The sequence below is a fragment of the Pistacia vera genome, unplaced genomic scaffold (assembly GCF_008641045.1).
Source record: "Pistacia vera cultivar Batoury unplaced genomic scaffold, PisVer_v2 Contig91, whole genome shotgun sequence".
Classification (NCBI taxonomy): Eukaryota; Viridiplantae; Streptophyta; class Magnoliopsida; order Sapindales; family Anacardiaceae; genus Pistacia; species Pistacia vera.
The window spans coordinates 71,544-96,150 of NW_022196790.1; the positions used below are offsets into that span (position 1 = coordinate 71,544).

The 24,607-nt window shown below is 36.6% G+C and overlaps 1 pseudogene; it reads right to left on the reverse strand.

Moving 5' to 3' along the window:
- Positions 1-1,338: 1,338 nt before the first annotated feature.
- Positions 1,339-24,607, reverse strand: part of LOC116119883 — a 33,325-nt pseudogene continuing 10,056 nt past the window's right edge.

A 24,607-nucleotide genomic window follows, 5' to 3' on the forward strand; every position in this document is an offset into this window, starting at 1 on the left:
AAATACTATAACGGTTGGGGATGCATTATATGAGCTATATGGGAGTATGTTTAGGCTAATCAAGCTATGATTATCGGCCACGCATCTACATCAGTAGGGGATGGACAGGGAGTTTGGTGATGTGGCAACGGTTGAGGGAGCCCAGTTTGCGATGATTTTAGCTGTTTTCTGATGTGGTTGAACTGTTGAGCCTGTAGTCTAAATTGGACTATTATTGGGAGAGGGATGTCTAAGTGTGTGGGGGATCGTAACGCATTCGATGTCTTACAGTGGTGGAAGGCAAATGCAACCAAGTACCCTATTTGTCTACGATAACTCGTGAGAACTAGTCATCCCGATCACTATGATGTGCTTTAGAGTCCATTCAGTGGGGAGTAGGGTTATGGACTGTTACCGAGATTCTTTGTCTCCGATATGGTGGAGATGGTCTTATATAGTTGTGACTGTGTCGCACTTTGAATGGGTGAAGAAAGAGTGCAAAGTGGGTTCCATTGATTATATTTTTTGTTTAATTCAATATTTAAACATACTTTATTCTAACATAAAGTTTATTTTTATCTCTTCTTCATTTCAGAAAGAGCAGATCATTGGAGATTCAGTTTCCTATCTCGCATGATGAGAGTCAGCGATTTTTTTGATTCACCCATGAGACATTGGTTGTGGTAGTAGGATTGTGCAAGTATGTATTTTATATTTTATGTTTGGGTTTGCTTTTCATCTTTACGGTTTTATATAACTAACAGTTGTACTTATGTGTTTCACTTTAATTTGTTTGTAGGAGGAATGGGGCTACAATGGACATACAACCAATTATATTTTGACTTTTGATATATATATAAGTATGTATATAGTTATGCTAACCCCCCATTTTTATTTTGATGAAAACTTAATTAGTGCAAGTGAACTAACCAAAAACTTTAGTTCACTTCACTTAATTTTACACATACTTAACAGAAGTGGTACGCTAGCTCATAAATGGTTAACAGCAATAGCATTTTCTTTTGATGTTTATTTTTTAAAGATTTTTGGTTTTGTGTAATGTATCAAGATACGAAATGGGTTGAATTGCATGAAATTTGGCTTACTTAAAAAAAAAAAATAAAAAAAAAAACCTACAATTTTTCGTTGGCTTGAACTTGACTCGTTAAGCCGGCTCGTGAGCCAGCTAAATTTGGCTTTCCCCTTCAACGCGCCGAGCCAGAATTCAGTGACTCGGCTCGATTCGAGCTGTTTTTCCCCTCCCTTTCACGAGCCGAGCTCGTTAAGCCAGAACTTGGCTCGGCTCAACAGCCCTACTTGAGTACCTCAATCTTGAGAAATTCTTTGTCAATTTGTTCCTTAATGTTTAATCTTTACCTTGTTCCACATGGGAATGTAATCGAAATCTTCGATAACTAGAATGGTCCCTAACAAAGCACCCTGTGTCACTTGTTGAGCGACACTAGTAACTCCATGTATGTTGCAATTGCCAACCAATTGTTGTTCCAAAGTATAGTCAATCAAATTACCCTGTAAAATAATTATAGCAATATGTGCAATTAAGGACAAAGTGTGTTAAGTACTTGCACTGTGAGAACACCTACCATAGTCCCACATAGAAACCTTCACTTGGTTGATTTTCTTTGAAAACTGCAAGTCACAAAAAACTATTAGCTCTTTTATCCTTTTAGTTTTTAACAGTGTTTTTTTAGTGCTTGATGAAATGTGTCATCTTGTAATACTCTTCAGAACATATAAAATAGATGAAAGTAAAGTAAAGTAATAGCGCACATCATTTTCCTTACCCTACATCAAAAAATAATGAGGTGGGCAAGGCTGCTGATCCCAATGGGGACCGGTCTTTTAGGGAAGGCCCAATTTTTAAGACGATCCTGGCCCATAGATTTCTCAAGGCCCGAAACAGTCCTGGAAATTTTATTTAGCCCCCTAATTTTTTATATCTTCTCTAAATAGAAAATTATGTAATGGGGTTCATAAATTTTTCAGGGGTGATTTGTAATTTTTTAATTAATTAGTAAATAAATATAAATGAATGGTAATAATGGTTTTAATTAATTTAAAGAGATAATTTAATTTTAACTTCCAATTGAAAATTTAATTTGAACTTAAACAATTAAATAAATAAAATGATGGTTAATTGGTTAAAATTTATATAGTTTTAATTTAAAGAGATAATTTAATTTTAGCATAAATATAATGTTCGCGTGTGCAAATTTAATTTAAACTTAACAAATAAACATTAAATAAATTTTTTTATTAAATTTTATTTACTCGCAAAATCTGTGTTTTTGATTTTCGGATCTCGGATGTACTGTAGTCTTCTGTCTGCATAGTCCAATCTTAACATGTAATCTGATTCAACCATATCATTGATTAAAGAGCTTCTTCTATCTTCATAATGTGGCCACTAATTGAGAATGTCGACTCAATGCATTTATGGAACTGGCACACAAAAATGTTGTGTCTTTGGGCTCAATATGGGGAATCGACTTGCATTTTGGTTCCACCATTGAAGCACGCCCATCTCTTGTTTTCCCCTTTGGTCATGATGAATGTCCATTTGCAAATACTGTTGTAGCTCATTTGGTCCATGTCTGTAGCGCTAAAGCTGCTACATCCAGCACCACCAGTACTAAGTTCCATGTACGTAGATGCTCGATCATGTTGATGAATGTCGTCATCCGCTTCCTATTACTCTCTCTATGCGTTCCATTGTACCTATTCTAATACAAAGAAAAAGACTCTCCAATCTTCTTTTTCTATCAAATAAGAATTGTGTCATTTCCTAAATGTTGGCTGTCTCATTAACTATACTTAAATACGTTTAATCTAAACGTAGGATCTAAGTAAGACCTAATCCTATAAAATGGAATATCGAACAACATTTTCCAATATTTTGCTTCCATATCTAAAACAATTCTCCGTAAATCTAGATTATATCTATGTCTAGCAAAGTTTTACAAATTTAAAGTAAAATACTAACACTAAATTAGTAGTAAGAATAAATACCACTTAATGTATTAGTGGAATCGCAAAAAACTTTAAGATGTATGAAAATACTACAAACCTCCCAAGAATCGTTGACGACTTCATCCAGATAGTTCTTCCAGTTGACGAAATTTGTAATCTGTCTTGCCGTTGGCATAGCTTTTTACACATCAAGAACATGGAGTTCCAACGGACAGGCATGTTGCAACATAGCTTTCGTCATTGAACAACGCTTCGCTTGGCGACAATATTGACATACTCTTTTCATCATGTATTGCTACCGGCAAGAATCCGATAACCATGCCGCCTTATTCAATCCTCGCATATTAGCTTCTAAACCTGCTTTAATAATCAAATTGATGATGTGGCAGCACACTCTAGTGAAAAATTCCTTCACCACGTACCAATTTATTTTGAAATAAGAAATTGTCATGGTGTTAACAGCTATATTATCAAGCGTTAGTGCCACAACTCTCTTAGTTATAAATATCTTGCAAAACTTCAATAATTGAAAATAAATAGTGTCAGCACTATGTTTAGCATATAGGGTTAAAACCTATCAATTTTTGTTGTAAAGCCAACTATGATCTAGTACGTAATGTATTATGACACTCAAAAAATCGTTTGATCTCCAGCCCATATGTTGAAGTAAGTGCAATAAAATATTCTAAAAAATTTCAAATTCTTTTTAAGTTTATCACTTATTTTCCTATAAAGTTTTCCTGTGTCCTTCTGTTGTACCCCTACTAATAGACCTATATGTAGAGAAAAAACCTTTCCAATCATATCAACAAAAATAAATTTCAGATAAAGAAATGGGAGAGTCCTTAGCAATTAGTATTTTGCTACTTCCTCTCGTGTCGTTGTGCATTGTATAACTTTAAAGAGTTGAGTATTGTGGATTAAAATTAAGTTGAGTTTGGATTTGCCTACCGCTTTCAATTGAAGTTAACCTTGACCCTGCTACGTTAATTGGGGTGCTTCTTCTCCAAGTCCGCCTCATCGTAGAAGTCTCATTCTCAGTGACGGTCGTGGTCTGAAAAAAATTGCAAACCCCACACGTCTCTTCCCCAACCATTTGGCTTTGGCCGTTTTGATTTCATGAAAATTTGTCATACCCCGAACACGACCCTCTTCGTTGGTCTTGTCGTGTGTCGTAGCTCACCTGTATTTGGTTGGATGCATCCCGCCTGCCTCTAGATTTGGAATTGTTGAGTCTAGAAATGTGAAAATAGATCGGCTCTTCCATTTCTTCGGTGGATGGAGGAACTGGAACATAATACTCATTGGGGATGATGATCCTTCGAATCCATAATTTTGAAAATCCATCATGAATTTATGATAAATAATAAATAAATAGAAGTGAATGAAAGTGAATATAAATAATAACATGAATAATAAATGAAATTGAATAATATATGAAATTAAGAGGGTTTGAAATTGAGTGAGAGAACTAGAGATTGAGAGTTGGGAGGAAATGGAAAATGGATGATGATCCTCCCATTAGACTGTTCTCACGGTTAGCAACATCCAATTTTTTGACCTCATATTTATTGTCAATTTGCTATTAAGAGGAGGGTTTTGGATATTTTACAGGGGCTTAACTAAAATTCGGGAGGGGGGGTTTGAACAAGGGCGTTAGAATTTGTTGCCCGAGGCAAGCACATGATTAATTTTTATTGTCTTTTGTACTGCTTGTTCTACTGTTTGATTAACTGACAATCAAGCTGTTTTTCCTTGTATCTTCGCGGATGAGTTTCTTGGTTCATCGTATACTCCAATGCTAAAAATAAAAAGCCCCGAATCTTCCATATATATTATTAAGAAAGAAGATATCAAATTAGACTGCAACAAATTTACATATGCTAACCAAAACTTTCTTTTCAACAAACACAGAGGAATAATCACGTTAATTGCGTTTTGAAAATGTTATAAATGTTAAACAATAGTTAACATATCAGTTGGCAGGATAAATGTTAAAATAATCATTTTTCATTGTTCTCCTATATATCATAAATTAAACATAGTTTATCCTTGTTTAATTGGAATTTAAATAAAGTTAAACTAATTTCTTAAGCAAGCCCAAGTAAGAATAGTCAATGGGAATATTTGTTACTTGTTTCATTCTTATTGTTTAATTCCATCTTTCATCCCTTCCAAAAACAAAATTATCACAATAACATAATTTATAAACAATGAATTTCAAACTACACTCTTGATGATAAAAATAAAAAAATAAAAAAGAGAAAGGTTTAGGGTATTGAAGAATATATATATAGGATGAATAAATATCCTTCTTGATAATTATTGCTTTAAATTAATATATTTTTTAAAGAAATATTATCGGGGTTTTTTATTTCTCTTCTTCTCCGCTACTTACTTTGAGCGAACAAATGAACAATGTCACCAAATATCTTGACGAATTCTCACTTCAGTCCCCTCTTGTTTCGGCTATTATCTACCCCACAAAAGTTTCAAATTCTTGCACTTTACTCCAAAAATCACAAAATAAAATTTAACAAAATCCCAAATACAGGGTATTACAGAAGCCCTATCAAACTCCAAACTTCTACCACCTTTCAATGGATTCAGTTTCAGATGGCATCAATCGCGAGATCAATCGTCTTTTGTACGAGGCCGCATGAAAGGGTAATAGAACCCTTCAGAGCAAAATGCAAGAAGTCAGGCCATAGCCCTGGAGAAGTTTCATAAAATAAATTCTATACCTAACTTGTAATTACTTTTACACGGGGGATTCTAGTTACTGAAAGAAAGATTATGAGAACCAGATCCCTGGGTGTATAGCCAGCTTGTAAAAGTGTTAATTTAATGTGCCGTTAGCCATTTATTTTTCACTGCGGTTTAGTTAACTTGCGTGGTTCACTTTGTTAACTTGAATTTAAGCTTGTGTTGTGTGAGAAGCCACTTGTTGGCTTACCATTGGGTCACAGGAAAATATATAAAAAACTTCTTGTTTATTTCGTATCGTGAGATGAGAAATTGAAGAAAACGTATGACCAGCGCTGTCCCCGATTGGAAGAAAAGAGCCAGCGAAAAGCTCTTGAACTTAATTCACAGTCTTCTCCTTTTAGTTTCCAAAACAGTTGCTCAGTTTGTGTTATGTTTTAGACGAAATTTTCAAGTTGTTTTCCTTAGATTTTGAATTCCACTTCTTACTCGTTTTCCTGGAAATTTGTTGTGTTGTGTGTGTTGGTGGTTTAACTGAAAAAATCATCCAAAATAATTGGTATCAGAGCTTTGTCCAGAGTGAATGAAAGTATTGAAAAGCTTCGATTTGAAGAAAATTGACTGGCCAGCTCAAGTAACCCTAACCCTCAAATCTCACTGCTCTCCGTTACGATGTTCGATGTTGAAAGGTACGATTTTTGGTGTGTTAAAATGATTTGTAAATATAAGAACAGAGCTATTATTAGAGAATTTACGAATCAGTAAGATATCGTCGTCATAAATTGAACGGTATATGTATATTTGATGTAATGATGCCACATAGGAAATAAAATCAGGGCACTGCATATGCCGCTGTGTGAACTGAGGCAGAGAAGATAACATAAGCAGCCACACAACAGAAAATTATGGTCATCACCCATCCACATATGAATTTCCTAATTGACAAGGGAAGAAAACATAAATTTAGCTTGAGATGTAAGAAACCATACCCGAAAATCATCAGCTATCGCAACTCCTACAAGTGATCCAACAAAAGCATGAACACATGAAACAGGAAGATTTATTTTGAGTTACTATGATGATTGCAGCAACAGTTGATAATTGTGAGGCCAGTCCTCTGGAATTGCTTATGAATGTGAGCTTCCCACCAAGACATTGAGTTAGCCTCCTTCCACACAGGAAGAATCCCATTGCAGCTGCAAATCCTCCAACACCTCTAAACCACCAGCTCACATGCACTGACTTCTGAAAATTTTCTTATTAATGTTAATTTATATCAAAGTAGATAGTACAAGTTGTGTGGTTAGAGCAGATAGTTGAAAACAAAATAACTTACCACATTTTCGTCATTTCCAGCATATTTTTTTGTGTTTGAAAACATCAACAATGGCTCCATATGGACTTACAACAGCAGCTATCTCACTAGCAGATTGAATGAGACTGCAGATGAATGAATTTCAGATGTCAACAAACATAGTGATTGTATTGTTTTCATTAATTACAAGAGTAAACTTACGCGAATATAGAAGCTGTGGAAAGCTGAAGAATTCCTCTATCTCATCATATTTTTTGGCTAAAGCAGCCCGAATGAGGGTGTGTCTGTCGTACTCAATAACCTGCTTCATCATCGAACCAACTTTTTTTTTACACTATAATTTTTAACACAACCTTTTGTTATAATGCACACACCAGATCAACCAAAAAACAACAGCAAACTACACAACACAAATCCAACAGAATACACACACACAACACCAAGAATTATCGTGGTTCACTTGCTCAGTATGAGCAAGCTATGTCCATGTTGAGCTCGGGAATCCAGCGAGCTCGCTGCACTATATTGATCAAGATTACAGTACAAACGTCTACCCAAGATTAAACCTTTTCCCGATCTTCTTCAGAACCCGTAACACCCTAGAGACAGAAATTTAGTATCCCAAATACACTGTGAACCCTAGCACCCTCAAGTGGCCTGCAAACCAGCCACTCAACTCCTAATTACAAGATTCAAGATCACAAACAAAACCCAAACCCTAGCATATACAATTTCGTTCAACAGAGAAAAAAATAATTGGCTCAATCACCCGATTTGGAGTGTTTGTCTGCTTTTATAGCATTGACTATCAGATTGCTTTCCTACCGTTAGATCCTCAGCCAGCCAACGAACAGGATTGATCTTTTACTTGGCTCAAAACGACGTCGCTCCTCTAAATGATGAAACGTCACCGTATAAAGCCATCACACTAACAATCTCCACCTTGATGGATTTATACGTGACTGTAGTGCAGCTCACTCTTCTTTGGATCCTTCATTGCTCTGGTCACTCTTGTCTACTGTATGAATAACAAGTTCAAGCAGTGCTTGAACTTGGTAGGAGTGACTGTCTTGGTGCCCATGTCTGCGGATTCTCTTCAGTCGATACCTTTAATAATGCTATATCCTCTCTTGAGATCAGGTCTCTAACAAAGTGATAGCACACATATATGTGCTTGGTTCGTTCATGATACATTGGATTTTTGCTGAAGTGGATTGCGCTCTGACTGTCAGAAAATATTACAGGCCTCTGATTTGTCAATTTTGCTTCACTGCGAATTCCTTTAAGCCAGATTGCTTCTTTGAATATATCGGCTACAGCCACATATTCAGCCTCTGTTGTGGATAATGCAACTATCGGCTGTAACTGAGATTTCCAGCTAATACAGTTTCCACCTAAAGTAAAGTAGTATGCAGTGGTTGATTTTCTGGTGTCCCTGTCACCTGCAAAATCAGCATCTACAAAACCAACCAACTCAAGTGAAGTAGTCCTTTTACAATAATGCAACCCAACATTTAATGTAGCATTTACATATTTTAGAACCCATTTTAAGGCAATCCAGTGTTCTATACAGGGGTTAGACATATACCTACTGAGTAAGGATATTACAAAGGCTAAGTCAGGCCTAGTGCTAATCATGGCATACATTAGGGATCCTATCACATTTGCATATGGTATATGTTCCATCCTAATCAGTTCAGATTCAGTTCTAGGGCATTGTGACTTACTCAATGTGAAGTGACTGGCCAGTGGCATAGTAATAGTTTTGCACCTACCATTCCAAATTTTTCCGCTAATTTGTGCAAATATGAACTCTGGTGTACTCTCAGCTCACATTTATTTCTATTTCTGTCAATTTGCATGCCTAGAATCTTCTTTGCATCCCCTAAATCTTTCATTTCGAACTCAGCATTAAGTTTTTCCTTCAATTCACAAATCAATGACTTAGACTTGCTAATTATTAACATGTCATCCACATACAACAGTAAGTACACAGGCAGGTTACCATTTAGTGCAAAGTGGAAGCAATTATCGTATTTACTCCAAATGAAACCTATACTCATAATGAATGTGTCAAACCTTTTATACCATTGCTTGGGGGATTGTTTTAAGTCGTATAATGACTTAAGCAGCAGACAGACATGGTTTGGGGTCTTTGGATCTGTGAACCCTACAGGCTGGCTCATGTAGATCTCTTCCTTGAGATCTCCATGAAGGAAAGCAATGGTTACATCTAGTTGTTCAAGTTCTAAATCAAGATGGGCTACTATGGACAGCATTAACCTAATCGTTTTATACTTAACTACTGGGGAAAAGACTTCATTGAAGTCTATTCCCTCTCTTTGGGTAAAGCCCTTGGCTACTAATCTAGCCTCATACCTGAGTGGTTCTCTGGTTGTTATACCCTCCTTCAATTTGAACAGCCATTTGCATTGGATTACCTTCTGTCCTTTTGGCATTGGTACTAAAACCCAGGTATTGTTTACCTCTAATGACTTCATCTCTGCTTCCATGGCAGTCCTCCATTTATCCCTTTCCTTAGAGTTTACTGCTTCCTCATATGTTTCAGGTTCGATTCTCAGCACTTCTGTACCTGCAAGAAGGGCAGTATAAATGAGATCAGCATATGAAAACCTTGTGGGAATTCTTACTTGTCTCTTGGCCCTATCTCTTGCAAGTTGGTAGTCTTGCAAGTTTTCAGGTTGAGTTTCCGTGTTTTCAGCTGTTTTTATCTCATCCTCTTATTCTGGATCAGATTGTCCAGTTTCTCCTCCAGATTCAGGAATAGCTTCAGTTTCCTGGATGGTTTCAGTTTCTTGCAGTGGTTAGGGTTGGACAGGAAGCTCCACCTTAATTGGTGTAGTCTCAAGCTGACTAGAACTCTCCCTTGAACTTGAGGTAGAACTTGCATCAGGGTTAGTACCTTTACAAGGAAAAACACCCTAATTAAAAAACACATCTCTGCTCACTACAATTTTAACCCCAGGGGACTCCTTGTCCCACAGCCTGTACCCTTTTGTTCCTTTTTGGTATCCTAAGAAGACACACTTTATAGACCTTGGTTCAAGCTTTCCTCCAACAATGTGTGCATATGCGGCATAGCCAAATACTCTTAAGTGTCTTAGATCAGGTCTTCTTCCTGTCCACGTCTCTTCTGGGCATTTTAGGTTTATGGCAGTTGAGGGGCTTCTGTTTATCAGGTAGGCTGAGGTAGTTAGGGATTCTCCCCAAAAGGAGGTGGGAAGTTTGGAGGTGATAAGCATGCATCTCACTTTATCCAAAAGGGTTCTGTTCATTCTCTCAGCCACCTCATTCTATTGAGGGGTGTATTTCACTGTCTTATGCCTCAAGATCCCTTGATCACTACAAAATTTATCAAACTCTTGGTTGTAGAACTCTAACCCATTGTCAGTTTTGAGAACTTTAACCTTCTTATTCATCTGATTTTCAACTAAGAGTTTACACTCCTTAAACCTTTCTAAGGCTTGATCCTTAGTCTTTAATAGGTAAACCGAAACCTTTCGACTGTAATCATCTACTAGAGACATAAAGTAACTGTTTTCCCCATAGGTCTTAACCCTTCCAGGTCCCTACAGGTCAAAATGAATGTATTCAAGTTGGCTAGTGGCTTGGTGTATTCCCTTTTGGAAACTGTTTCTATGTTGTTTTCCTAATATGCAATTTTCACAAAACTCTAGAGAAGAGACCTTTTCTTTTCCAAACTGACCTTGATTGTTCAGGATATCCATTCCTCTTTGACTCATGTGACCTAAACTAAGATGCCACTTTTTTGTATTGGACAGGTTGGTAGACTTAAGCATATAGTTAAAACAATTTGGGGAGAGGTTCCCACATAGTATGTAAAGCCCATTCTTTTTCTCTCATTTCAGGATTAGGTTTCTATTGCTGTATATATTCAGGCATCCATTCTCTGCCTTATAGATACAACTTGATTCATCTAAGGTACCTAGTGATATTAGGTTTCTTTTCAGTTCTGGGATGTACCTAACTCTTGTGAGTTTAACCAGTTTATCAGTGTTAAGTTTTAGAGTTATAGAGCCAATTCCTCTAACCCTACATGCATTGTTGTTCCCCATGTAAACTGTTTCTGAATCAGTGACTTCAAACTCCTGGAACCAATTTCTGTTTGGACTCATATGGAAAGAGCATCCTGAGTCCAGCACCCACTCATTAGCAGTGTCAGACATTGACATTGTAAGCACCTCAGGTTCATCTAACAGGTTTTTGGAGGTGGCTAGGTTGTTCTCTGTGTTCCCTTGTTTTTGCTTCTTGATCCATTCAAAACAATTCTTTTTAATGTGACCAGCCTTATTACAGAAGAAACATTTTCTAGTTTCTTTATTCTTGTTATTACCCTTCCATTTTTTCTTATTTTTATTCCTCTGATGCATAGGATTACTCTTCCCTGTCCGACTGGACTGTACTTTGGTTTTGACAAACAGGTTTGATCCATTTCTTTTCTAGACTTTCAATTCTAACTCTCTAGCCTTATGACCTGCAACTATTAGATCTAGGTTTGGTACAGTACCAAAGTACTCTAATGCATTTTTGACTACGTGGTAGTCTTCTAGCAGTGAGTTCAAAAGGATCATTGCAACGCTAGTATTCCCTAGTTCTTGATCTGTTCCTTTTAGGATCATAGTCATTTTTAAGAATTCATCTAAATTGTCCTCTATACTCCTAGAACTATCCATTTTGTACGAAAAAAAAATGCCCTTTAGAAAAGCTAAATTTGGGGCAGACTGTAAAGCATATAAGGTATTGAGTTTACCCCATAATTCCAATGGTGATTCGATCCCATATACCTTTCTGACATTGTCGAACAGATTCAACACTTTTAGGTTGTAAGCCTCTTCATTGATCTCCTCCTTCTTTTTCAGTTTTTCCTCCAGCCACTTCTTGATGTCATCTTCCAGTGTGATTGCCACCTTATTGTGGGAGAGCAGTGCCCTCATCTTTTTCTTCCAACTCCCGAAGTCAATCTTCCCATCATATTGGGAGATTTCCATTCGAGTGGAAGTGTTTGACATGGTGAGTGTTTAGATTTTGGTTGAAGAGGTTGCAGATTCAAGAATTCAGTCTCGTTCTTGAATTTCAAGAAACCGAGAAAAGAAACCCTAGATTTCTACTTTGTATGAAATTTAAGCCGTTCGACTTGGAGCCTATGCTACGAACCCTCAATTTTGATTTGAAACCCTAAAATTGAGAAATCCCCAATTTTGGTTGAAAACCCTAAAATTGAGAAACCCTAAAATTTTAGATCAAAAAAATAGACTTTGATTCTTCTCTCTCGATCCTCTTTCCTATGCTTTGATACCACTATTATAACGCACTCACCAGATCAACCAAAAAACAACAGCAAACCACACAACACAAATCCACCAGAATACACACACACAACACCAAGAATTACCGTGGTTCACTTGCTCAGTATGAGCAAGCTACGTCCACGTTGAGCTCAAGAATCCAGCGAGCTCGCTGCACTATATTGATCAAGATTATAGTACAAATGTCTACCCAAGATTAAACCTTTTCCCGATCTTCTTCAAAACCCGTAACACCCTAGAGACACAGATCTAGTATCACAAATACACTGTGAACCCTAGCACCCTCAAGTGGCTTGCAAACCAGCCACTCAACTCCCAATTACAAGATTCAAGATCACAAACAAAACCCAAACCCTAGCAGATACAGTTTCATTCGATAGAGAAAAAAATAATTGGTTCAATCACCCTATTTGGACTGTTTGTCTGCTTTTATACCGTTGACTATCAGACTGCTTTCCTACCGTTGGATCCTCAGCTAGCCAATGAACAAGATTGATCTTTTACTTGGCTTAAAATGACGTCGCTCCTCTAAATGATGAAACGTCACCGTATAAAGCCATCACATAAGCCATCACACTAACACCTTTAATTTTCTTTATTGCTTATAAGACTCAGAGATTACTTACTAGAGACACAGTGGATTTTGTGAAAGAACAGATATATTATTAGAGAATTTACCAAAGATAAGAATGTTCCAATCAGTGTGGCCAGTACCATAGCAGATACGATAACCCATTTGGAAACAGAACCTAAGTTTGCTATGATCTGTCATCCAAGTTTCAGTAGAAGATATATCATTTCAATCTGTTAACTTTCGTATGATGAAGCAAAGAATGATATTTGGGGAAAAACTTAATCAATGTTTATTGAATGTACTGTACCTCTTATATACAAATACAATAAAGTTAACTAACTAACTACTAACTACGTGTTAGTAAACAATCCATTGAGGCAGCGGAAAACAAAAATAATTATAATACGGATCGTTACTATAATAACCCAAAATAGGTCAATTTTACAGTTTAACAAACAAGAATCTGCAGAAAATTAATCATGATTTAGAGAAACATATGCACTTTGGAGGCTCCTCCAAATTTGCCATGAACGTTTTGCTATCGACCCAGTATAGGATCGAACCCACATAGTCACACGAAGACAATCACAAAGAACTAAGGAGGATTTGCTAGATCCTCCTTAGCTTTAAGATAGAAGAAAAATCAAATGTATTTATTTTGGCAACACCAAAACTATGTGGGAAGCTATTTGGGGCTGGAGGTTTTTTTGTTTTTCAATGAAAAATAATGAATGAATATTCTCTTCACTTTTCAATGAAACCTTTTCTTTTATAGTGAAAACTTGTTCTATATTCCCATATGGAATAGGCTTGGGTTCCAACCCAAACACCCCATGTTGCTAAACACTCCAATTAGATATTTATTTATTTCATCATTATCTCATTATCAATTATATATATTAATCTAATATTAACATTTAACAACAATGATGATTTAATTAATATATGGAACACATATTTAAACATAATTTCACTTATTTAATTTTTCTAACAAATAAATAAAAAGGCTACGACCTCACAAATTTAATTGCACTGTGAAATTACCAAAATACCTTTTTGCCCAAGACGAAAACGCTCTTCTTTCTTCTGAGTCTTAAATTATCTTCTATGTGTGTGACCCTAGGCTCCTCATCATACCGGTAGTGTATAGTATCGCAATTACACCAATTAATCGTCTCACTAATACACAGACAAGATTGGCCCCTAGCAAGCATCATGGCCACCGATAGATTCGAATTCACAAAGTAGCTACCTATTAATGATATGGTTACCGTACAATTCGATCCTTTCATCATCCGTTATCTCATGGAACAAAGGCATAAAAATAGTGTCAACTTCGGTTACTCTCGATATATGTATTTAGTTTCTGGACAATGACCCATATTAAACTGGTATAGAGCAACAACTCAATCCCACTTGGCACAGTTTTAGTGTCATTCCATATACTGAATTCGCCTGAGATAACTTCTCCCGTACCCGAGATGATGAATCCTCTGTCTATCCACATAGTCTGATACACTCCTTGATCAGCCAATCACCACCATATTGACAGCTTGAAAAGAATTGCTTAGGTAGTGTAAAACTAACATCGGTGACACAGGCCTTGGTGATCTCAAGTCTAAGGATACATCACCACCATTCGTTGAGGATTTTTCCATAGACACTGAGGTTACCATCCATATGGAATCCTTGGTGGGTCAATCCAGTGAACTTGTGCGGTGTATTCGCCTACAGCAAGCACCCATGTGTTACACCAGGTTGTCACCAACAACCTTGACAAGTGAGATTAGTCACTGCTTCCAACAGGGTCGTTCAACATGATAGCCTTCCGTATTATTTGTGCCCTTTGCGGAATAATACTGGGCTAGGACTTTTCTAAAATGGCCACCAATGTGCTCATAGGGTTCTCACTATCAAGATTTGAACACTTGATACCCTCTCACGGTTCTACCATTCTAAGACATATATCATACATATTGAAATAATAATGATTTACGCGATATATATAATATTGCCTTTTATTGATTAATGAACATTATTACAAAGAGTCAATTCTCAATAATTGATTGGCTCTAGGACATCTACTCTAACACTACGGTTAACACCAATAATTGACTACAACTACATTACAATATTTACTTCCAATCCCCCCAAAGTTGGAGGGTTAGAGATCAGCACCCCAACTGCCTAAAAGATGATATGAAGTTGGTTCCCAGAGCCTTAGTCAAAATGTCAGCTGGCTGCTCAGAGGAAGAGATGTAGGCAGTGCTAATAGCCCTTTTGAAGTTGTTCCCATCAATTGACAATCTATTTATATTTTTGGTTTGCTCATGAAACATGGGATTCGAGCAATGTAGTGAGCAGCCTGATTATCACAATGCAGAGGAATAGGAGACAAATGGAGAACCAGTTCTTGAAGGCTGGACTATCCATACACTTCAAAAACAGTTGAGCCATGGCCTTGTACTCAGCTTCTAAAGAAGATTTTGAGATAGTAGCTTGCTCTTGAATTTCCGAAATGAGTGAGGAACCAAGAAAATTACAATAGCCTGTAACTGATTTTCTAGTCATCAAACATGAGGCCCAATCAGAGTCACTATAGGCAGATAAACTCAAAGAATTGGCTGTGGAAAAAAAGAACCCAAACCTGGAGCAGATTTCACATATCTGACAACTTTAAGGCATCTGCCATGTGTGATTGTTTAGGCTGATGCATGAACTGACTTAATAAGTTCACATAGTAACTCAAATCAGGCCTGGTCATGCACAAATATAGCGTGCCAATCAATCTTTGATAGACTGATGGATCAAGAAGTAAAGAATCACTGTCATGGGAAACTGATCATCATAGGCTGTTGATGTAGTTTCAAATAGGACTCCATAGGAAACACTAGATGGCTTAGAAGCTGATAATCCAGACTCAAAATAAGCTTTAAGGCAACTTTCTCTGACATAAGCTAATGCCTTTACTTGATCTAGCTACCTCAAACCCCAAAAGAACCTCAACATGCCCAAATCTTTCAACTTAAAATTGGAATGCAATAGCTCCTTAGTTTGATGAATCAATTATGATCATTTCCAGTTATCACAATGTTATCCACATAGACAATAAAATACAATATGAGAATTCAGTGTCTTAATGAACAAAGAGTAGTCTGACTTGGACTGCCGAAAACCACCATGCACAAAGCTGAAGTCAGTTTATAATTCCAAGCCCTGGAGGCCTATTTCAAACCATATAAAGATTTATGCAGCCTACACAAGATTATTTTGCCCCCTTTCTCTGGAAAACCCTGAGGAAGTGTCATGTATATTTCTTCTTCAAATCCCCTTGCAAGAAGGCTTGTCAACATCAAGCTGAAATAGGGGCCAATGAAGCCAAGGTTAATTGTCCTACAGTAACCATTTTTCACAACAGGGAAAAAGTTTCAGAATAGTCATGTGCCTGTTATGTGTACCCCTTAGCAACCAACGTGCTTTATATATGTCCAAGGTTCCATCGCTTTGTACTTGAGCTTGTAAACCCATTACAACCAATGAAAACTTTTCTAGAGGTAAGGATACAAAGACCAAGTGTGGTTAAGTTCTAATGAATGAATTTCTTTATTCATAGCATCCACCCAATTATGTCTTGTGATGCTTGATGGAAACGGGAGGGTTCAACCAAGACAGATTTGATAAAAGCTTTATATGTGGGTGAAATAGTGTTATAAGAAACAAAATTAGAGATGGGATAGTGTATGTGATTGGCTGAGAAGGAATGAGGATAGTAGGATAGACAAGTCTTGAGTCCAAATAGGAGTGAACACTCCTCTGATCTCTGAGGGTAGGAGAAGGAAGGGATTATCTGGAAAATGACAAGAAGTAGTAGGACTTGGTGTATTTAGGGAAGAAAAGTCATTGGATAATGTGTTGGCAGGGGAAATAATTGGTTCTGTGATTTGGACAAGAAGAGATCATGATCTGGAAAATAAGAGAAGATGAGCTGATCTGGTTCTGTTTCAGTAAAACAGGATCAAGTGGAAAGGTAACCTTGAGGGGTGAGAAAATGCAAAAGGGAAAAATAAGATTCTTTTTTCGACCAAAGAATCAGATCAATCAAGTTCGTTCTGTTTCCATCAAACTCAAAAGATTAAGAACCTTCAATTAGAGCTTCTTTGCCCCAAATTTTCCTATCTTCAATCGAAGCTTGATTTAGCTAGAGATCTTCGATTAGTCTTATTTTGTTTTGATTCAGTTTGAATATCTTCCATTCATCTTCGTTTTCACTCATTTTGCCCAATCTTGTTGTCTTAAGCTCATACCTATGGCGAGCTCAACTGAAGAATAGTAGCACCTTCAATTGATGCTAATTCACCTCTCTATGCTCATCCATCTGACACTCTGGGCTCTGTTTTGGTATCTAAACATTTATTGGAACTGAAAACTATGGGATTGGGGTCGTGCCATGACAATGCTCTTTGTGCAAAAAATAAGTTAGGTTTGTGGATGGAACGTGAAACAAATTGACAGTTCATTCGCGCCTTGTTCCACAATGGGAAAGGTGTAACTCTGGTTCTTGCCTAGATTTTCATTCGTATCAAAAGAGATTTTTAACGGCTAGTTTACTTTACAAGTGCGGCACAGGTAGCAGATTTAAAGGGGAATACAACAAAGTGAATGGAACCAGAGTTTTGCTCTTCATCGAGAAATCATTAATCTAACACAGGTACAAGCTCTGTCCATTTATTACAATAAGCTAAATCGCTTTAGGATGAACTTGATTCCTTGGTTAGCCTTCCTGCCTGACAATATTTCATCAAAAGCCTATTTGGAACACTTGAATCAACAGAACTACTACAATTTTTAATTGGATTGAATGATTCTTATTCCATGGTCCGTAGTCAAATTCTTCTTATAATCCCTTGCCAAATTTAAGTAAGCTTACTCTGTGGTTCACCAAGATGAAATCAAAAAGTCTTAGTTGGAATGAATCAGAATTCTGATGTATTACTGTCCTTTGTGCCACAATAATGGAAAGGTTTAGAATCAAGGCAAAAAACCATATTGAGTGTGATTTTTGCCACATACCTGGACACAAAAGGACTTGTTATAAACTCTGGCTACCAGCAGATTATAGTTCACAAAGAAACAATCCTCCTTAACAAAAGTTTCTGCCAATCAAGCCCACACTCAAAACTCAGCTCCTTATTCTGTTGAAGCTGAGAATTCTACTGTGGTGGTCTAGTGTTGACAAGCGAGCAATATAATCAACTTCTTCAATTGTTGGGAAAGAAAAATGTTTCTCCACCAGTTTCTAATCTTGCAGGATACTGTTGCCCTATTTTCTTGTCTTGATAATATAAGTGATAATAGATACTGGAGCAACTAATCACATGACCTTTAACTATTCTCTTTTAAAATCACCTTTACTGTAGAACAATCCTCTAGATTTCTTGTAGGTTTACCAATGGAGCCAAAACTTAGTGAAACATATTGGAACTATTGCTGACAGTAATCTTTGTTTGCTAATGTCCTACATGTTCCTGAATTTCATCACAAATTACTTTCTTTTCAAAACTTACCAAATCTAACAACTTTTCATTACTTTCTATCCTGATTTTTGCTTAATTCAGGATCTTTGCAAGGCAAATTGAAGGGGATTGGTAACATAGTCAAGGACTTATTACTTTGATCCAAATTTGCATATTTCTCCATTTGTATCAGTTTTTGAGAAGCCTAATAAAACTGAATGTAAGCCTTTACTTTCTTCACAAGTTGGACACTCCATTTACAATTTAATAAAATGCATGTTTTTCTAATTCATGTGTGCTCTTTCTATGTCCAAACTATCACATTATGGCACCAAAGATTAGGTTATGTTTCCTATTCTACTTTGTCTACTATGCATTCCAATTTGCCCAAATAAACACATCATGCTTCCTCCTACACACTGTTCTGTGTGTCCTTTAGCCAACAAACCAGGCTTCCTTTTCCTATAGTGCATTTATGAAAATGAAAATGTCTATTTACCCCCTTAATGTTAGTCTTTTATACTTATTTGTTGCCTAAATGTACTCATTATTATTCTATCTTTATTTAGGATGAAATGGAGGCGTTAATGCAAAACGGAACTAATAGGTGAATTCGGACAATTTCGACATTGTTTTGTAATCTGGGAATAACTCTCTCATCCGAGCTCCAATTGAGATGATTCAAATGATACTAAAAAGGATCTACAACTTTCATGTTTTGAGTTTGGAAAGATACTGCTGCATCAAGGTTGTATCGGGCTTGAAGTTGACGCACTCACTGCTGGCGTTCTGGACATTCCCTTTTCATGCAAGTCCAAGAGGCATTTATTATTGAAGATTTGAAGACAGTGGCATGCAAGTTACAGCTGGACACAACAATTTCCTATTTTATTTTAGGACTTTATTTATTTTCAATTAATTAGAATCAGATTAGGATAAATGTTATTTTAGGATATTAATATTTTCTAGGAGATTTAGTGGAATTCAATATTTGAATTGGGGATTTGTTAAAGAGGGGAGATATAGACCAGATGAGGGAGTCCTCTTTTCTCTCTTTTGCAATTTTTCTTTTTGGAGTTTTGATTGTGGCCATGAGCGGCTAACTTTATAACTTGGTCAAAGGAAAAGAGACCTCGAATCAAAAAACTATAGATCTAATCTATTTTTTTTAGTGTTCAATTTATTTTTGAGTATTGGATGTTATTCTGTGCATATTTTCATGATTGATGCATTTAATTACTAGGAGGCCTACTAGTGTATTATTTGTTGCAACTACTGCTAAGTTTGATATCAAATCCGTAATTGTTTGATCCCTCTAACTTGTGAAGTAATTAGGGTTTAATAATTTGCTGCGTCAGGAATCATTAAATCTTAAGAAGACATTCAACTAAATTAAATACAACCGCTTGTGTTTGTGTTGTTTAGCTTCATCGATTTCTCTACCCTTAAGGCTGCCACTAGATTAAACCTTTAGCACTTGTCTAGGGTTTTGTTAGTAGTAAGATTAATTAGATGCTTGTTTCCTAATTAATTACGACTAAGGAGAATAGGGAGATAGTCCCAACGTGAATTTCAAGGTATGAATTGATTTTTAGTTGCATCGATGATCATTGTAAGATTTCGATGGTGGATGTTGACTTAGACCAAGTTTTTTACTTTGATTGATTCGTTAATTTATTTGAATTGTTTGATTTTTTTTGTTTACTAAAACCCCCCCCCCCCCCCTTGTTTACGTGACATAAATCTGGCTAGACACCTCCGTGGGAATGATCCTTACTCACACTACTACTGTTTTTTAGGTTTTAATCTGGTTGCCTACACAGCACACCATGCACACAATCACAGCATAATTTTGATCTTTTGCACCTAGATGTTGGGGACCTATAGGATTCTTATCAATGGTAATGTAGATATTTTTTTACCATAGTAGATGATCATTCTAGGTAACTTGATTGTTTCTTATTGCAATCAAGTCAGACACTTTTCTCACACTCAAACAATTCCTCCAAATGGTTCACACAAAATACCATATGCATCCTAAATGCATTCGCTCTGTACCATGTTAACTTTTGTATGATGAAGCAGAGAATGATTTTGGGGAAAAATTAATCAATGTTTATTGAATGTATTGTACCTCTTATATACAAATACAATAAAGCTAACTAACTTGAGTTAATACTACTAACTACAGTTAACACCAATAACTGACTACTAACTACATTAACAATATTTAACTTCCAATACAATCAAGAAAAATTGGATGCATGATTTTTTTTATTTTTTTTCTCATTTCTTTTCAATTATTTGGATGCATATTCCACCTTATAAAGCTATGTAACAGTCCGGCATATTTCTTAGTCAATGGGGAGAAAATGAGAATCTTTTTCGATGCATTTTCATGGTGAAGCGGAGATGCCTTTGGAGAGCAAAGAGAGCCTGCGCATATGAAGCTAGTAATGGAGCTACAGTCCACTCAAGGAATATCCAGAGGAGTCCTCCACATTAAAATTGTGATTTCATTCTGCATTAATTAGCCATTGCTTGAGAATTAGAAACATATATAAATCTTGAAGCCAGGGCTATTCAACGAGGCGGCATGCTTGGCTAGCCTCGTCTATAATCGAGCACTTGCTCACTCGTGAGAAAGATCAAGCCATTCGAGCCTGCCTTAGCTCTGCTCTAAAGGTTAGCGAGCCGAGCCAGCTCGAATTTAGGGGTGTTATAGGGGTTTTCTAATGTATGGGCGATTGAACTGAAATTTTTAAAACAAAAGTTTGCAAAATTAACAAAAAAAAACCCAATTTTAAACTCCAAATTAACACAACCCATTCGGTGACGAATCCAAAAGAAATCAAATATTTCAGGCAAGTAGAAACTCACACCGATGTGTTTCCTCATCGTTGTTTCTCCATCTACATCGTCGTTGTGGTGTCGCAGACTCAGCAGCGTCAAACCCATCCACCCCTTCAAATCTCGCTGCATTTGGTCCACTTCACAGCTGTTTTGGACTCGTCGTGAATGCCATCTGCAAGTATGTTTCTTTGATCTTTGTTATGATTTGATTTGTTGTGTATGATTGATTATTATTCAACTTGAGGTTTAGGTTGGATGCTTGGATTTTTATTTCATCTATTCTGTTCTGTTTTAGGGGAGGTATCGATGAATGTCTGGTGGATTTTTCGTTCATCTATTCCCTTCTTCTAGTTTCCAGACTCAGTAATGCGTTTGTCGTATCCTTCTTCAAGGTAGGTGCAGATTGCAGTATTGCAGTGCTGAGTGTGTCCACCCTTTGTGTAATTGAGTTTTTGTTTGTTTGTTTCTTTTAAGTGTTAAGTCCTAATTAATAGCACATGCAAGTACTGGAGAGTGGAGATGGTCCGAGTGGAGACTAAAACTAAATGGCAAGTTGCATTATATTAATTGATGGAGGATGGTGTTTTGTGTAATATTCTGGTCTGTGACTATGGTCTCTGGTCTGTGGCATTTTTCTTATATAATTGATGGTGTTTGTGTAAAGACTTTATTATAGAAGTTTATTGTATGACATATTTATATCTTTCATTAGCAAAATGGTTTGGTGAAACCGTGAAAGTCCCCTCAAGCGGTTCCCATTTTTAATGGAGATTCACTAGAAATTGCAAATTTTAGTTGTTTAAAAGATTAGTGGTAGACAATGAGACAAAGACTACTGTAACATTTTGCTTTAGTAGAATTAATGTGGCAGACAGAAAAAGATTAGTTGGTTATTAATGACCTAAGTCAAACACTAACATTAATTGATGGCAAGTAGCGAGCTGAACAACAATGAATTTAATTGAAGTGATAAAATAAAAGAATAGAGAAGAGTTCAGGTCATGTGCAGATTGATTCATTGTCCAATATTTGTGGACTGTTGTTTTCTTATATTTTATATCCGCGTTATTTCATATTGGTTTTACATTAAATTGAGATTTTTTCTTTATAGGTTTGTAAATGGAGGGTAGTTCCTCAAGCACCCCTACAAATATAATGCAAGATGCAATCACCATTACACCGGGTGGTAAGCTAACTTGAATGATCACAACAAGTACAGAGCAAATATTAGCAACCTAGATAATGGTGATAACAATGAGAATCCAATTTAGAAGAAAAAAAGAGCTAAGACATCAGTTGTATGGATGGAGTTTAGAAGGTGGTACTCCCTAATGGCAACAAAAAGCAGAGTGTATCCATTGCAAATTAAAACTGCATTACTGCTACCAAAGCACCACCCAATTTAATTGACATTTAAAACGTGTTCAAAGAGAAAAGCTTCCATGAGGCAACAATAATTAGTTTTCCGAGTATGTGCTGATGTTTGCAACTACAATTTTGCCAACCTAAGTGGGAAGTTCACATGATAAGATGAGGGAACTTATCGCCCATTGGGTGTTCATGCATGAGCATCCTTTACATTATGAAGGAAAAGGGTTTGAACAACATGATGAAGTATGGATTCCTGAATGGACTCGGTTTCTCGCCATACTTGTAAAAAATATTGTATGAAGGTATATGAAAATGAAAGGTGAAATTGAAGACTTTGTTGAAAAGTATGACAAAGATCAGTTTGATACAGACTATGAAATTCAGGGAATCAGAAGAGAGAGTATATGTGTTGATCGGCATTTGATAGATAGTACTTGGAGCCTAAATAGACGTATCCGAATTTTGTTCATCTACCTCCTCCCAGACTGATATTACGATTGCTAACTCAATTTTCAAGTGTCTAATGGAATGGGGAATTGAAAATAAGATATACATATTCTCTTGGATGATGTTTTGAGAAAGTTTTGAGGGAGAATTTTGAAGTTTAAGGGAACCTCCTTTGTGGAGGTAAACTGTTATTGTGCACACATCTTGAACCTCATTTTCAATGGACTTTATCAAATTAGGCACGCATTGATACATCCATGAGAGCGTGTTGTATATCAACGCTTTAGAAGAGAGTTAAGGTATTTTTTGAGATTGTTCAATAACTTATTGCCGTTTCGGAACTTGTTCTCCATTGCAAACAAGGTGGAATTCTACGTATGAAATGTTGACATGGCAATTAAGTTCAAAAAAGTTTTTCCAAGATTGAAAGAGAGGGATACAGATTATCATTATAATCTATGAGGAGGATTGGGAGAAGTGGATAAAGTTTGCAACATTTTAACAGGTTTTCATGGTTCAACCAAAGTCATTTCAGGAGTGATTATCCGATGGCGAATTTTTCCTGAAAGAGTGTGTCTAGTGAAATGTTTGTTAGATAGTAAGAGTGAATCTGAAGATGAGTTTATTAGAATAATGGTTAGGAAAATGAAGAGAAGTTTGATAAATATATATTGGGAAATGTAATGTGTTGATGTATGTGGTTGCTGTATTGGATCCCCAGTTGAAATGAGGGTTATTCTGGGCATTCCCTAAGATGTATTATGAGGCAAAGAGCGAGCAAATACTATAACGGTTGGGGATGCATTATATGAGCTATATGGGAGTATGTTTAGGCTAATCAAGCTATGATTATCGGCCACGCATCTACATCAGTAGGGGATGGACAGGGAGTTTGGTGATGTGGCAACGGTTGAGGGAGCCCAGTTGCGATGATTTTAGCTGTTTTCTGATGTGGTTGAAACTGTTGAGCCTGTAGTCTAAATTGGACTATTATTGGGAGAGGGATGTCATAAGTGTGTGGGGGATCGTACGCATTCGATGTCTTACAGTGGTGGAAGGCAAATGCAACCAAGTACCCTATGTTGTCTACGATACTCGTGAGAACTAGTCATCCCGATCACTATGATGCTTTAGAGCCATTCAGGTGGGGAGTAGGGTTATGACTGTTACCGAGATTCTTTGTCTCCGATATGGTGGAGATGGTCTTATATAGATTGTGACTTGTCGCACTTTGAATGGGTGAAGAAAGGTGCAAAGTGGGTTCCATTGATTATATTTTTTGTTAATTCAATATTTAAACATACTTTATTCTAACATAAAGTTTATTTTTATCTCTTCTTCATTTCAGAAAGAGCAGATCCATTGGAGATTCAGTTTCCTATCTCGCATGTATGAGAGTCAGCGATTTTTGATTCACCCATGAGACATTGGTTGTGGTAGTAGGATTGTGCAAGTATGTATTTTATATTTTATGTTTGGGTTTGCTTTTCATCTTTACGGTTTTATATAA